Source organism: Microtus pennsylvanicus, chromosome 16 (assembly GCF_037038515.1).
Source record: "Microtus pennsylvanicus isolate mMicPen1 chromosome 16, mMicPen1.hap1, whole genome shotgun sequence".
Classification (NCBI taxonomy): domain Eukaryota; kingdom Metazoa; phylum Chordata; class Mammalia; order Rodentia; family Cricetidae; genus Microtus; species Microtus pennsylvanicus.
Window position 1 is genome coordinate 34,959,379 of NC_134594.1, and position 16,216 is coordinate 34,975,594.

Below are 16,216 nucleotides of genomic sequence, written 5' to 3' on the forward strand. Positions count from 1 at the left end.
GCTCTTGACATGAGACAGAAACTCCAGAAACTCTGGGTTTTTCTCTTACTAACAGGCTTGGAATTGGAGAAGGACTGAGCCAGAGTCCAACTTCAAAACCAGCTTTATAAATTTAGAAATATGGTTTAATATTACTTACACAACCCTTTCGGTTTTCTTGATATTTCCTATTGGGCAGGTATTTTTCCATCTGTCAGTATCCAAATATCCAGGGTCCCTTGAATTTTTCAAAGATGAGTGTTTTCCTGTGGAGATAAGAACAGAACCCTGCCCCCATTCTATATGTTTTTCTTACCACCTGTATGAATATCATCATTGTGAATGAGTTGTCATTTCTCCTTTCCAAGAGGTTTCTCCTCTTCAAATCGAAACTTTATTAATTTTGATGGTATCCACAATTTTTCTTCTCCTGTGGAAACAAGAGCAAAACCCCTTCCCCAACGTAGCACATCTCCTGGCTTCCACTGAGAGGTCAGCACATCTTTGAAATAAATTGGTTGATTTAGTTCAGCAGACTTTTCCATTATCCAATGTCTTTCTGCTGCTGTCGTTCCTTTCTCATTAGCGTTGAGAAAATTCAAGGTTAATAAAGCATTATGTAATCTATTTCTGGGGGTATTTTCAGTCCCTTTCTGTTTGTTCAGCATATCCTTTATAGTACGATTTGATCTTTCTATAACTGCCTGACCTGTAGGATTGTTTGGTATACCTGTAATGTGTTTTATATTATAATAATCAAAAAAGCATTTCATTTTCTTAGATACATATGCTGGACCATTATCTGTCTTTATTTGTGCAGGTATACCCATGATGGCCATAACTTCCAATAAATGTGTGATTACTGAATCAGCCTTTTCTGAGCTCAGGGCAGTAGCCCATTGAAAACCTGAATACGTGTCTATGGTGTGGTGTACATATTTTAATTTACCAAATTCCATAAAGTGGAACACATCCATCTGCCAGATTTCATTTCTCTTAGTGCCCTTTGGGTTACTCCCTGCAGGCAACGGTGTTTGATTATAGAAAGAACAAGTAGGACATCTCTTTATAATGTCCTTAGCTTGTTGCCAAGTAATGGAAAATTCTTTCTTTAGGCCTTTACTATTGACATGATGCTTCTTATGAAATTCTGAGGCCTGCAACACACTTCCAATCAATAATTGATCAATCTCAGCATTGCCTTGGGCTAGAGGACCAGGCAGACCTGTATGGGACCGGATGTGTGTTATGTACATCGGACAAAGCCTGTTCCTGATTATGTCTTGTACCTGGATAAACAATGAAGTCAACTCTGTGTCATCTGGTATAAATTCAGCTGTCTCAATATGCAAGATAACTCTTTCTGCATATTGTGAATCTGTAACTATATTAAGAGGTTCTTTAAAATCCCTTAGCACCATAAGAATGGCATATAATTCTGCCTTCTGGACAGAATTATAAGGGCTTTGTTCCACCTTACTCAATTCATCTGACTTGTAACCTGCTTTCCCTGATTTATTTGCATCAGTATAGAAAGTACGGGCTCCAGTTATTGGAGCATCACGTACAATTCTAGGAAGAATCCAAGAAGTTCTTTTTATGAGGTTAAGTCTACCACTTTTGGGATAGTTGCTATTAATTTCTCCCAAAAAATTAGCACAAGCTCTTTGCCACGGTTCATTGTCTTCCCATAACTTTTTTATTTCTTCAGTAGTAAAGGGCACTATAATTTCTGCTGGGTCTATACCTGCTAGTTGACGAAGTCTCAGCTTACCTTTTATAATTAATTCAGAGACTTTTTCCACATAAGTTTTTAATTTTTTACTTGGTTTATTAGGTATAAATATCCACTCTAAAATAATATCTTCCCTCTGCATTAGAATCCCTGTAGGAGAAATTCTGGAAGGCAATATCACTAGGATGCAGCTAAGATTTGGGTTCACCCTATCCACATGTGCCTCCTGTAATTTTTCCTCAATCATTGTCAGTTCCTTTTCTGCTTCAGCTGTCAGTTCTCTTGGACTATTCAAATCTTTATCACCATCTAAGGTTTTGTTTAAATGAACTACTAGATCAGGTGTTATCCCAACAGCTGGTCGTAGACTGGAAATGTCTCCTAACAATCTTTGGAAGTCATTAAGAGTCTTTAAGCGGTCTCTCCTAATTTGTGCCTTTTGCGTTTTAATTTTCTCTAACCCTATTCTGTAACCTAGGTAATTAATAGAGTTTCCTCTTTGAATCTTTTCAGGGGCAATTTGTAATCCCCACCTAGGCAAGACTTTCTTTACTTCTTCAAACATCCTTTCTAAAGTATCTTTATTTGAATCAGATAACAAGATGTCATCCATGTAATGATAAATGATGGATTTGGGGAATTGTTTACGAATTATTTCCAATGGCTTACTTACAAAATATTGGCACAGTGTAGGACTATTGAGCATACCCTGTGGGAGGACAGTCCACTGATATCTCTTATTAGGCTGAGAATTATTATAAGTAGGCACTGTGAAGGCAAATTTTTCTCTATCCTTTTCTTGTAATGGTATAGTGAAAAAACAATCTTTCAAATCAATAACTATAAGAGGCCATCCTTTTGGTAACAGAGAAGGCAAAGGAATTCCAGACTGTAGTGGGCCCATAGGTTGAATTACTTTGTTGACAGCTCTTAGATCTGTCACCATTCTCCATTTACCAGATTTCTTTTTTACAACAAACACAGGAGAATTCCAAGGGCTGGTTGATTCTTCAATATGGTGAGCATCTAGTTGCTCTTGCACCAGCTGTTCCAATGCCTGTAGTTTATCTTCAGCTAGAGGCCACTGTTTGATCCATATTGGCTTCTCAGTTAGCCATTTTAAAGGTAGGGCTGTTGGTACCTCTAAAGGTTTGGTATCTGCTGTATGTTCTTGTACAGCCTGAATGGCTGGTTACCTTTTTCCATAATACCTCATCATATCCTTCCCCGAATTATGAATTCCTGGAAATACAGGAATGTTAATCTGGGTATTCCATTGCTGTAGCAGGTCACGGCCCCATAAATTTATGGCAATATTGGCTATATATGGCCTTAGTCTTCCTATTTGCCCTTCGGGCCCTATGCATTCAACCCATCTTATGCTTTGTTTTACACGAGATAGGGTTCCAATTCCTAGGAACTGAACATCTACCTCTTGAAGAGGCCAATTCGGATGCCAAGATTCTGGGGTAATGATACTTACATCCGCACCTGTGTCTAATAAGCCTTCAATAAAAGTGCCATTTATACAGACTCTTAGCTTTGGTCTTTGATCATTAATAGAAGTCTGCCAAAATATACGTTTACTCTGTCCTACTGGGTTTTTTGACTCATCCTCCACACGTAATTCATCATTTAGACCAGTATTACTTTTTACAGCAGAAATTGGAGCTTTTAATTTTCTTGGTGAGGCACGTTCTCCACTGTGACTGGGAATGACTGGGCCACTGTTGGCTTGGGGGCCTGCGAGAGGCCCCCCATGGAGTTTCCCGATGATATCGGATTGCCCCGTCTATCTGTTGTTGACCTACATTCGTTGGACCAATGCCTGCCTTTACCACATCTCCTACATATACCTGAAGGCCGAGGTCTCCTATTTTTGTCATTCCCAGAAGAGATATTATTCCTAGAAATTCTTTGCCTGCAATCCCTTTGCAAATGTCCTAATTTACCACAATTAAAACACCTGGCAGTTTGATGTCTCCTCATTGCTTTGGAAATCACTTCTCCTACCCAAGATTCATCATTATAGCTAAACGTCTCAACATTCATCGTATGCTGAATCCATTCATCCATAGGTGCTGATCTAGACTTTAAAGGCCCAATTATCTTTTTGCATTCTATGTTTGCATTCTCAAAAGCTAGAGATTCAAGAAGTATTCGTCTAGATTCTGGGTCTGTTACCCCTATGTCCAGAGCCTTAATCAATCTTTGCAAAAAGTCAATAAAGGGTTCTCTCTGTCCCTGCCTAATTCTGGTATATGATTCAACCCTTTTTGCTGGATCTTGTATCCTATTCAAAGCATTTAAAGCTGCTTGGTGACATAGACACAGTACTTCATTGTCATAAAGAGCTTGGACCTGTGGATCAGCATATTCTCCTGCACCAAGAATTTGATCTTGGGAAACCTCAATACCTTTTGCTCTTCCTTGCTGTTCCATATGTTTGGATTCTTCTCTGAAATAAATTCCAAACATCAAGGAAGGTCCCTTATCTAAAACTGCAGACACTAACTGATGGAAATCATGGGGGATAGCTCTAGCATTAGAAGCCCAAGTCTTTATCATTTCCTTTACATATGCATTGTGCAAGCCAAAATTAACAACAGCTTGCTTAATTTCTTTCAGATCATTCATTGCTATTGGTGTCCATCTAGCTTCTCTGACTCCCTTTGAGCCTTTAGAAGTTGACGCTTTGTCAGAATTAAGTACAGGGTATGTCGCTAGAACCCTGGGTAAGCCAGTTCTAGTAGCTGGTGGAGGCATTGTATCCTGTCCTTGTGCCTCCTTACTCTGTTCACCAGCTGCAATAATTTCTCCAATCTTTTCAAATCTTTTTATCATTGTCTCTCTTAAATCCTGAATCTCTTGACCTGTATATATTTCCAGTGATTTCACTGAGGTATCAATTTTTTTGGTCCCCATTCTGCACCTGTGATTCCAAAGCTTTAATTTTTTCCTTCAAAGATAACATGTCCTCCTTAGACTTTTCTTGTATATCATGTAGATTCCCATCTTGGAGGTACATTCTGTCTGTTACCTTATCAAAACTTTGTGATAAACTCTGAAGGTCAAATTCAATAGCCTGAACCCTTTCAGGTAACTTTCTAACACCCTTGGATATGGAATCAATTTTGTCTGTCATAGTATCCACTTGTTCAGATAACCTCTGATTTTCAATAATTTTAATCCTGTCAATTAGTTGTTCATTATTAGTTCGTAAAGATTCTATCATTCTTAGGAGTGCCATATTCTTCCTTAATGATAGAATATGGAAAAGAAAACTGAAGCCTAGTAACAAGCAAATTAAGGTATTCCCATAATCATATAGACCTTGTATGATGTAATTCATTGTATTAGTAAATACAAAATTACTAATCCATTGTATTAGTGAAAACAAAGCAGTAAAATTTGCGTTAGAAACGAAAATTGCCATATTACCTATTGTCCAGCAGGTGGCGCTGTTGCAGAATCGCGATGAAAACATGGTCCTGTTTCAGTGCCTTAGTAGATGTAAAAAACTGGAAAACGCAAGTTTCTCAACAAAGTAAATGTAATTAAATCAATTCCAGAGATGGAACCAGAAACCCAGAATCCAGGGGTAGAGAAGAGCAATCTGGAAGCTGCTTATGCCTCCACGTGACAGAGTCACCCTGAGGGGTTGCAGCTTTCAGCAACCACGTGCTCTGGTTCGCGCCACTTTAAGAGCTGTGCTTGCAAGGGAGATTTAAAAACAACTCAGAAAAGAGCAAACCACGGGAGGCCAAGGCCGCCGCTGCAAGGCACAGGCAGCGGCTGAGGAAGCAAGGGCTCCCGCCAAGCCGAACTTGCGGCCGCCAAGCCGAACTCGCGGCTGCGAGCCGGGAGAGGTTCTAAAACCAAACGTTGGGTGCCAAAATGAAGGCGTAAGTCACAAACAATGCCACACCAATTTGGGATTACGATTAATAGGGTGATATTTATTTAAAGGGGAAAAAACTTACAGATCACTGTCCCAGGCAACGGCCCTCTACGCAACGCAACCAGGAGTCTAGTCGCCGGCGGAGCAGGAAGTGAAGAGAGAGAGGAGAGGGAAGTGGCCGCTTTTTTAAAGGGAGAGAGACCACGCCCCAAGGGGCTGGTATCTCAGCGGTGATAGGCTGGAGGAGTGGGAGGACCTCCCGCAACAGCGGAGGGAGGCATAGTGTTATCTGTTAAATGTGACGTGCGGACAATGGCAGAACCCAAGAGTGGGAGCAAAAGTCCCCCATTTCTGACATTTTATATCTTGTCTCCCAGCTCAGAGGGAACAGAGCAAGAACTTTGGAAGGGACCAATGGAGAGTCAGCAATCAATGATAAACTCCCTGACTGAAGAAACGGTCTCCTCCGCGTATGAGGTTGATGAATATTTGCTCATGGTCTGGGCTGTGGCTACACAGGCTCTTCACTGTTCACAACCTCCCTTGTTTTGGGATTTTCAGACTTGGAGTTAAGGAACCAGGGTGGGGTGCAGGATCGGTGATAATGTATGGCCATGACTCTAGCAACGTCTTAAGATGGGTTTAAAGGAACTTTTGGTGACTGGCTACCACTCCACCTGGACGTGCCCAATTTCACCAGGGAGCTAAGCAGGTTAGAAGACCAAAAAAGAGTAGCTACAAGGATTGAACTTAAAATATCATTTTTTGCTCCTTAAAACACCTTTTCAGATAAGCACCCCCACCCACCCCCTACCAGCCCCAGCTTCCTTCAGAAGCAGGAAACACACACGTGAGTAGGCTTACAGGCTGCTCATCCAGTGGATGTTTCTCTGGGATGGGAGCAAACAAGCTGGTCTCTTGCGGGAGGGGGGGGGTGTCATTATTTCTTTTCCATGCGTCACTCTTAACTCCAGAGGTAATTTACAGAATGCTCTGCCAGTGTTCTGTGGTCCCTTAAATATTAACTTGGCCTTAACTCAACAAGCCACATTACAAAAGGCTCGGATGATTCCGTCTGAACGGTTTCTGGTCTCCGCTGCCAAAGTAAAGTCTTTAGAAGTCCATCTAGGGATGCCCGGGGGACGCCTAATTGCCTTCCTCTTGTGTGTGCGGTGACTCTGCTAAGAAACAAATTGGCCCTTGGGCAGCTGGTTGTGCTCCCTCTGTGCTGGGTGATGAGACTATAAGCTGGCAGGGGTGGAGAGATTGGCGAGCTCCGTTTCTGGCCCCTTAAATCAAAGAAGAATAATATTAGCTCACGGTTGATGATCTTGGCTTTCGATCCTGTGGCCAGGACACATTCTTCGGTGTAGTGAAGGTTGTGAGGGAGGAAGGAGAACTCAGTGGGCTTGATCCACATCGGAGTCCTAAGAAGGAGAACTCAGCAGGCTAGATCCACACCAGAATCCTAAATTTGGGGGGATTTATTTATTTATTTATTTAACCCTTCAGCAATTTCTTGGGTCATCATCAGTCACCAAAAGGATGACAGAGATGATCCCTGGGAAAAGGATGACAGAGACGATCCCTGGGGCCCATATTCCCATTGCCTGTTTAGGGACTTCAGTGCCTAATGTTAGAGTATGAAAGTTCAGAGGTACAGCTGGGTCCTGGGAAAGTCTGCTTTCGAGCTATTTTGTGGGCAGAAGTGGAGCCATGGAAAAGCCCAGTTATCTGGGGATTAATATGTCGTCAAGTCTACAGGACAGTTCCACTGAGAGGAGATGCTGCCACAATTGAGTTCCTTCACATTAGATCTTTAAGAGGGATTTCAGAAAGGACAGGACGCTATAGAAACATGGAACAATCATGACCTCTGAGGGAAAGGCCTAGGGGGCGTGCTTCCAGTTTCCTACTTCCTAAATTAGTCATGTGCTAAGTCTCTGATTCAAAGGCACATTTTTATTAAACACCAATGGACTAATGGCTCTGTGTCACTAGGTAGCTAAAAGCGCTATATAAAATGATGGGCTGGACAGTGTAACCCTTACGGTACTGGCTTGAAAAATACTTGCGGTTCAAACCCTAGGTGCTGCTGTCCATTGTGAACTTTGACACTGGAAGGTGACTTGAGCCAGTGGGGCTAAACTCTGAAGGCAAATACCTGTTCAAAGCCAGGGAAGACTGTGAAAGCCCTCTCTTGGCAGCATCCTAAAGCATGTACCCCGACGGACAGTAAGGCTTGCGGAGTGTGTGCATGCTAGAGGAAATTGTAGGAAATTGTAGATTTGTAAAAGAGCAAGTTCTGAAGGTCTGTCTGGTAGCACACACTTGGAATCCCAACACTATGGAGGCTGAGGCAGGAGTTAGAATTCTCTCGGTGACTAGCAAGTTCCAGGCCAACCTGGCAGATTGGGGCTAAGGGGAAGAGCATTGATTCTGAACAATTTAGACACTGAGAATTCCCTGCAATCAGAAGAAAAATATTAAGTTTCAATACAAAGAAACGTTCTCCTTAACATAGACGCTCAGTCATTTACACATTCTCAGCCCTTTGGTGGATCAGGGAGAAGTCGGAAAATAAGGGATCTGGAAAAAGTGCAAGACCCTTGTATATGCTCTTCAAGTGGGAGCCGCAGACCAGCTACTCCAAGTCTTGGAGCTCATGGGAATCACCGTGTCCTCCCCACACCAACATCGTCAGAATGATCATCGACCAATCCAAGTGCACATTTCCACTGACCAACCCCATGTTATCTGCCTAGCGTTCAGATCCATTCCAGAAAGAACAGAATTGAAAGCGGCCCAGGGCAGAAGCAGGGAGTTCTCATTACAGCCTGATGTAAGACAGTCTGCATCATTTGGAGTTGATAGGCTTTTCTGTCCGATCCTTTGGGGGTCTCTGTAAATTCCAGGGTGTAGTTATTTGTTTAATTAATTGATTAATTAATTAATTAATTTTTGCCTTCACTATCAACAGACGCTGGAACAGACACACCCTAAATCTGCAGTCAAGATTCCAGAGTTGAGAGTGAACCTACGGGGAGCCTTGGCCCCGCCCCCAGAACAGAAGGTCACGTGACTGTCTGGACGAGGCCCAAGTTGTGGAATTTCAAAGGAATGCGGAGCAGTGGCGACTTCAGGGCAGCGCTCTGAGTCAGGACAGAACTGTGGAGGAAGGGTACCCATCCTCTAGACTGTTAGGCCCGGGAACCGGAGCAGGCAATGGCTGGCAGTGAGCCGCAAATGCTCCATGCTCTGCTTTCAGTTTCTGTAATAACTTTGCTGTGGTCGGATGAGAAAGTGTGCAAGTGAGCTCTTATCTGCGGGCCGTGTTCCCAGCAGCTCCGAGTATTCCAAAGTCACCTATGCTAACGCACACCCTGCACAGAATGTGAGCACTACTAGTTAATGTGCACTGTGGGCTTTTTACCCACAGGCAACTGATGCTCTAAATCCGGTATGTCTATGCCCTTTTACCTTCAGCTTTGCTTTACGAGGGTTGTTATCTTGTTACATCAAATGGAAAATCCCAGAAACAAACAAGTCGTTGAATGGTAATTGGGACATCATTCTGAGTAGAATGATGAATTTTTTATTTATTTATTTATTTATTTATTTATTTTTATTTTTTTAAATTTATTTATTTATTAAGGATTTCTGCCTCCTCCCCGCCACCGCCTCCCATTTCCCTCCCCCTCCCCCGATCAAGTCCCCCTCCCTCATCTGCTTGAAGAGCAATCAGGGTTCCCTGACCTGTGGGAAGCCCAAGGACCGCCCACCTCTATCCAGGTCTAGTAAGGTGAGCATCCAAACTGCCTAGGCTCCCCCAAAGCCAGTACGTGCAGTAGGATCAAAAACCCATTGCCATTGTTCTTAAGTTCTCAGTAGTCCTCATTGTCCGCTATGTTCAGCTAGTCCAAATTTATCCCATGCTTTTTCAGACCAAGGCCAGCTGGCCTTGGTGAGTTCCCGATAGAACATCCCCATTGTCTCAGTGTGTGGGTGCACCCCTCGCGGTCCTGAGTTCTTTGCTTGTGCTCCCTCTCCTTCTGCTCCTGATTTGGACCTTGAGATTTCTGTCCGGTGCTCCAATGTGGGTCTCTGTCTTTGTCTCCTTTCATTGCCTGATGAAGGTTAATATTCAGGAGGATGCCTATGTGTTTGTCTTTGGATTCACCTTCTTATTTAGCTTCTCTAGGAACATGAATTATAAACTCAATGTCCTTTATTTATGGCTAGAAACCAAATATGAGTGAGTACATCCCATGTTCCTCTTTTTGGGTCTGGCTTACCTCACTCAGGATAGTGTTTTCTATTTCCATCCATTTGTATGCAAAATTCAAGAAGAAGAACTTCAAATGGCCAAAAGACACTTAAGGTCATGCTCAACTTCCTTAGTGATCAGGGAAATGCAAATCAAGACAACTTTAAGATACCATCTTACACCTGTCAGAATGGCTAAAATAAAAAACACCAATGATTGCCTTTGCTGGAGAGGTTGTGGAGAAAGGGGTACACTCACCCACTGCTGGTGGGAATGCAAACTTGTGCAACCACTCTGGAAAGCAGTGTGGCGGTTTCTCAGGAAATTCGGGATCAACCTACCCCTGGATCCAGCAATACCACTCTTGGGAATATACCCAAGAGAGGCCCTATCATACAACAAAAGTATATGCTCAACTATGTTCATAGCAGCATTGTTTGTAATAGCCAGAACCTGGAAACAACCTTGATGCCCTTCAACGGAAGAATGGATGAAGAAAGTATGGAATATATACATATTAGAGTATTACTCAGCAGTAAAAAACAAGGACTTCTTGAATTTAGCATCATGAATTTTTATATCATCTCATTCTGTTTCACCCAGGACAAGTTATCCTTCTGCCCAGAGTATCCATGACTATGTAGTATATGCTATACTACTCCATCAGTTATCATATCAATTCTTGTACTATTAAAATGCTTCTATTTAGGTAACTCTCTTTTTACTTCATAAGGGCCCTAAAGCACAAGAATAGTTCTTCCAACAGTTTGAATAAGCCAGAGATGGGTTGGTGATTCGTGCTCACCTTACGGTGAAAAGGCAGGGTGAGAGAAAACCTATAATACTATATCGTCATAATTTTTCTATTTTATTAACAGTCATTTACCGTTATTAATCACTTACTGTGGCTAATTACTATACACATGCATATAGACCCCTTCACACTGACTGGGAAGATAAGTGTTAACCCTCTTTCAGCCCCAACCAAAAAGCCAAAAAGATGTTCAAGACTCAGAAAACACCACACAAATGATAATTTTAAAATTCACACCTGATGGATGTAGCAGAGGAACAAGGACCATTTCCTGAAGCAATATATCAAGCAGCTAGGTATGAGGGGCTGCTGAGACCCTGCAGAGCTGCCAGCACCTCAGATGGGTAGGAGAAGGTCAAGTCTCCATTACATCTCCCTCTTCCAGGCTAGAACTTGGGTGCTCTCTGTCTTGTTTGAGACGGAACACCGGGGCATAAACACTCTACAAAAGCCTAGGTGGTGTGTCCTGTGATTTGAATACTGCAGCCCCAGGTCTCCTGGCAAAGTTGCAGGAGTTCAGGTGGGGTCACCATCATTTCCACCCCCCTTTGTCCATGCCCTGCAGAGCCAGCTCTGCGGGAGTCTCACGCTCACTGGCCTAGCGCCATCCATTCCAAGCTGATAATGGTGTCTCTCACCTATGTCTCTTGCTAATAAGTGAATTCCTGAAATACCTTTACAGACCTTCTCTTGGCCCCAAGTACTGGCTAAGGAATGACGACCAGTGAACTAAATGAACAACAGATGGGACATAAACGGAACCACATGTTAGCTTCAACCTCTTTGGGAAGAAGGGGGGAAAAACCTGAAGCAATTACTCCATACCTATGGAGGGGTCACAGCGACCACACAGCTACCACAAAAGGCCATTAGTACTTTCTTTTGATACAGGACATCTCTAGATAGAAAAGATGAACCTTTTTCTTACTGAGACTTCAGTTTCATCTTTAGATGTTACCTTAGTGGGGTGGAAGGACCTTCAACTTTTCCTAAGCAGGGACAATGCTACCCAGAATGTCACATGGGTTTAATTATGTCCTGAAACTACTTGTGGTCATTCCTTGAGCCAACAGTTGGTCTCAAAAAGTCAGTTTTTCCCGTTGTATAAACATGTCTTGCCTTTTTTTTTTTAAAAAAATAGGGAGTTGTTTTTGTTTGTTTTTTATAAGCACTTTAGAGAATATATTTTTTCTGAATACTAGCACTCTAGTTTGGATGCAAGTAGGGCACAGAGATGCCTAGGGATTCAGGAGCTGGAGAACTGGAGACGGATGAGCACTATGGAAGTTCAGAGAAAGTGGGATCATGGGAAAGTTTAAGTGGAAGACGTCACTGAGGAGCCGTACCAAACTGCGCTTATAGGAAAGGGCAGTCTCTCATGGGAAGAGAGGCGTGAAGAGGGTATTCTAGAATGTGATAGAAAAAGTAAGTACAATCAGTCTGACTATGCAGAAATGACATGGAACAATTCCTTAAAACTGTATAAGTGCTGTGTCTATTGGAACTCTCATCCACACTAAAGTCTGAGATGAGACCCAGAAAGAGGAAGAAACAAAAGCAAGTTTCATGAATTACTGCCTGGTATTTATGCAGAAATTACTGCAGGCCCCTAAGGGGAGTGGAGACTAAGTAGAGGCTTGAACTTCATCCTAGGTTATTAATTTATTTCTACCCTTTGTTTCTGTGTATGTGTGTGAGTCCGTGTGAGTTTATGTGTACCTTGTGTACCGAGGAGCCCATGGAGACCAGAAGAAGGGATGAAATCCCCTAGAGCTGGAAATACAGAAGGTTGTGAGCTGACTTCTTAAGCTGAATGTGAGGGTTGGGAGAAAAAAATTGGTGAAGGTGCAATGGCAAAATATTAAAAAATATTCAAAATCCAGCCTGCAACACTCGGAGGTGCGCCGGCAATGCTTACCAAGGTCGCATGCACAGCTTCTCAGCAGCCTTGTATGTTTTGGACATACAATATGTGCATTTTCTCTGTGCGTTCATCACACCACACGCCACCAGCAAACGCTGCTCAAAACACATCAACTCAGGTTCAAGTCTCTGGCATGTTTTCATTCTATGCGCAACAGTTTTCCTTTCTTATATAAACATAATGGCTTAATTATGGAAACAGAGATGTTCAGGGTCTTCCTGCCATCGTCTCTCTGCACACAACTACCAAATTGCTGTCTTTGGATTGCAGCGTGTTGGGATGTTTAGTTTTAGAAATTGCTATTTGAAAGTCCAAAGAGTTTCATAAAAACACAATACATTCTGGCTTGATATCCAGACAGAATTTCCAACAGTATGTGGGAAGGCTGCTGTAATCTACTGTAGCGGACACTGTGATCTACTGTAGGGGATGCTGTGATCTACTGTAGGGGACACAGTGATCTACTGTAGTGGCCACTGTGATCTACTGTAGGGGACACTGTGGTCTGCTGTGGGGGACACTGTGATCTACTGCAGTGGACACTGTGATCTACTGTAGGGGACGTTGTGATCCACTGTAGAGGACACTGTGATCTACTGTAGGGGCCACTGTGATCTACTGTGGCGGATGCTGTGATCTACTGTGTGGATGCTGTGATCTACTGTAGCGGATGCTGTGATCTACTGTAGCGGATGCTGTGATCTACTGTAGGGGACGTTGTGATCCACTGTAGCGGATGCTGTGATCTACTATAGGGGCCACTGTGATCTACTGTAGCGGATGCTGTGATCTACTGTGTGGATGCTGTGATCTACTGTAGGGGCCACTGTGATCCACTGTAGCGGATGCTGTGATCTACTGTGTGGATGCTGTGATCCACTGTAGCGGATGCTGTGATCTACTGTGTGGATGCTGTGATCTACTGTGTGGATGCTGTGATCTACTGTAGGGGCCGCTGTGATCTACTGTAGGGGCCGCTGTGATCTACTGTAGCGGACGCTGCGATCTACTGTAGCAGATGCTGCGATCTACTGTGTGGATGCTGTGATCTACTGTGTGGATGCTATGATCTACTGTGTGGATGCTGCGATCTACTGTGTGGATGCTGCGATCTACTGTGTGGATGCTGCGATCTACTGTGTGGATGCTGCGATCTACTGTGTGGATGCTGCGATCTACTGTGTGGATGCTGTGATCTACTGTAGCGGATGCTGTGATCTACTGTAGGGGCCACTGTGATCTACTGTGTGGATGCTGTGATCCACTGTAGGGGACGCTGTGATCTACTGTGTGGATGCTGTGATCTACTGTAGCGGATGCTGCGATCTACTGTGTGGATGCTGTGATCTACTGTGTGGATGCTGTGATCTACTGTGTGGATGCTGTGATCTACTGTAGCAGATGCTGTGATCCACTGTAGGGGATGCTGTGATCCACTGTAGCGGATGCTGTGATCCACTGTAGCGGATGCTGTGATCTACTGTGTGGATGCTGTGATCTACTGTAGCGGACACTGTGATCTACTGTAGCGGACACTGTGATCTACTGTAGCAGATGCAGTGATCTACTGTGTGGATGCTGTGATCTACTGTAGCAGATGCTGTGATCTACTGTAGGGGATGCTGTGATCCACTGTAGCGGATGCTGTGATCTACTGTGTGGATGCTGTGATCTACTGTAGCAGATGCTGTGATCTACTGTGTGGATGCTGTGATCTACTGTGTGGATGCTGTGATCTACTGTAGTGGCCACTGTGATCTACTGTAGCAGATGCTGTGATCTACTGTAGCAGATGCTGTGATCTACTATAGTGGATGCTGTGATCTACTATAGTGGATGCTGTGATCTACTATAGTGGATGCTGTGATCTACTGTAGGAGACCCTGTGATCTATTGTAGCGGACACTGAGCTCAATGATTACTAGGGAACTGCTCAGTCACCTTGAACACACTCTCCCCTTCCCCAGTTTTCGCTGGGTCTGACAGGCAAGCAGCCCAGTGGTTAAGGGCTGCCCAGAAGGCCACAAAGGACATGCCATTTGCAGAAGTATAGGTCTCATTTCCTAACTCCTTAGTCGCTTTGCATCACCTTGTCAATCAAGAGTTGCCATTGTACCTCCTTTTTTGTTTCTCCAGAATTGATTTCAAAACTTAAATGCTCTGCTTGGTTCTGTCATTTAGGCTTCGTTGGCTTTTATTTAAATACAAACACATTTTAGAGACAGAGGAATAGGGAAATGCAAACAGGCTCACCTGGTGCCCTTTACAAAACTCACCCAATTTATTCAGAATCTTTTTGGCAAGAGGAAGGCTCATCTGCTTTGGTTTTTCATTCTCTCTGGGATGCTAATTGTTTTCCTTTTGATAGTCTTGTTGTTTTGGCCTGCAGTCTACAATCTGGCCTGCTGAGCTGTGTGTCACGTTTTTAAATTAGCTGACATCTGCTTTGAGTTTCATCGTCTTTAATTTTCTTTCAGGATCGTTTCACTTGTTCATTTTCTCTTTAATTGCAAGAATCAGGTTTTTGTCTTTGCTTTACACAAAAATACAGACCTTTCTGCTTTGGGGGCATGGACTCCAATGAGTGGAATCATGTGGTCCCAAGGAAGACTATTCAGGGAAAAGATGCTGGGAGAGAAGCCTTAGCAACCGTCCCAGAGAGGATGCGCCCCGGACACAAAGAGCTAGCTGTCCACACCACACTTCTGAGGTTCCCACTGAATAATTACAATCTGTTAGAAGGAGATTGACAGTGAGGGCTGAACCGGGGGAAATACTTTGAATTGAGAGAGACTGAGGTGGTGGACATATGTGGGGTGAAGGCTGACTTTTTATTTCTTTGTGTGTTTTTTTCCGTGCTGGAGAGTGAAGCCAGGGCCCCACATGTAAGACAAACTGCTCTACTACTTAGCTACTGTCCCCATGCCTCCCTCCCTCCCTACTGTCCCTTCTTCCCTTCTTCCTCTCTTTCCTCCCCCCATCACTTCTTTCTCCTTTTCCTTTTTACCTCAGAAAAACAGTAAAGGGAGTATTATTGCAAATAGGACTGGGATTATTTATCAAAGATTCATTTCACCGTTAAATTACCGAATGCTGCAGCCTTGTAACTTTCTCCCACTTTAAAGAAAGCTTTCACACACACAAGCTCAGAGATGTTTGTTGGGGACATGTCCCCTGGCCAGGGCTTGTGCATGAATTTTCTTCTGGTAGGCGTGTCCATCCTGGCTAGAAGAGGTTTACAAGCAGGTTGGCTGTGCATATGGTATAAAAACTTTCCTTGATACCAGCTGCAGAGATTCTAAACCATGTTTCTGAAACTATATTATGAAACTTACCTGACAGTGGCTTTGAGGTTTCATCTATGTTATTGGATGTTACTGTGATAAAGACATGGCAGCGTAAGTCTGGGGCATGCTGTTTGAATGGCATATGTACAAAACAGTGGTTCTAAACTGGGGTACTTTTTGCCTCCTAGAGGACATTTAGAAATGCCAAGATCATTGTCACAACCGCGAGAAGAGACTGGTGCTGGCATCTAGTAAGTAGAGACTTTAGTTTTTGATAGTTTCTAATGCACAGGATAGCCCCAAAAGAGT

General features: G+C 43.3%; 1 protein-coding gene across 1 annotated transcript in view; it reads right to left on the minus strand.

Moving 5' to 3' along the window:
• Veph1 (ventricular zone expressed PH domain containing 1) overlaps positions 1-16,216 on the minus strand; it is a 167,661-nt gene that overhangs the window by 80,161 nt on the left and 71,284 nt on the right. The window lies entirely within an intron of this gene.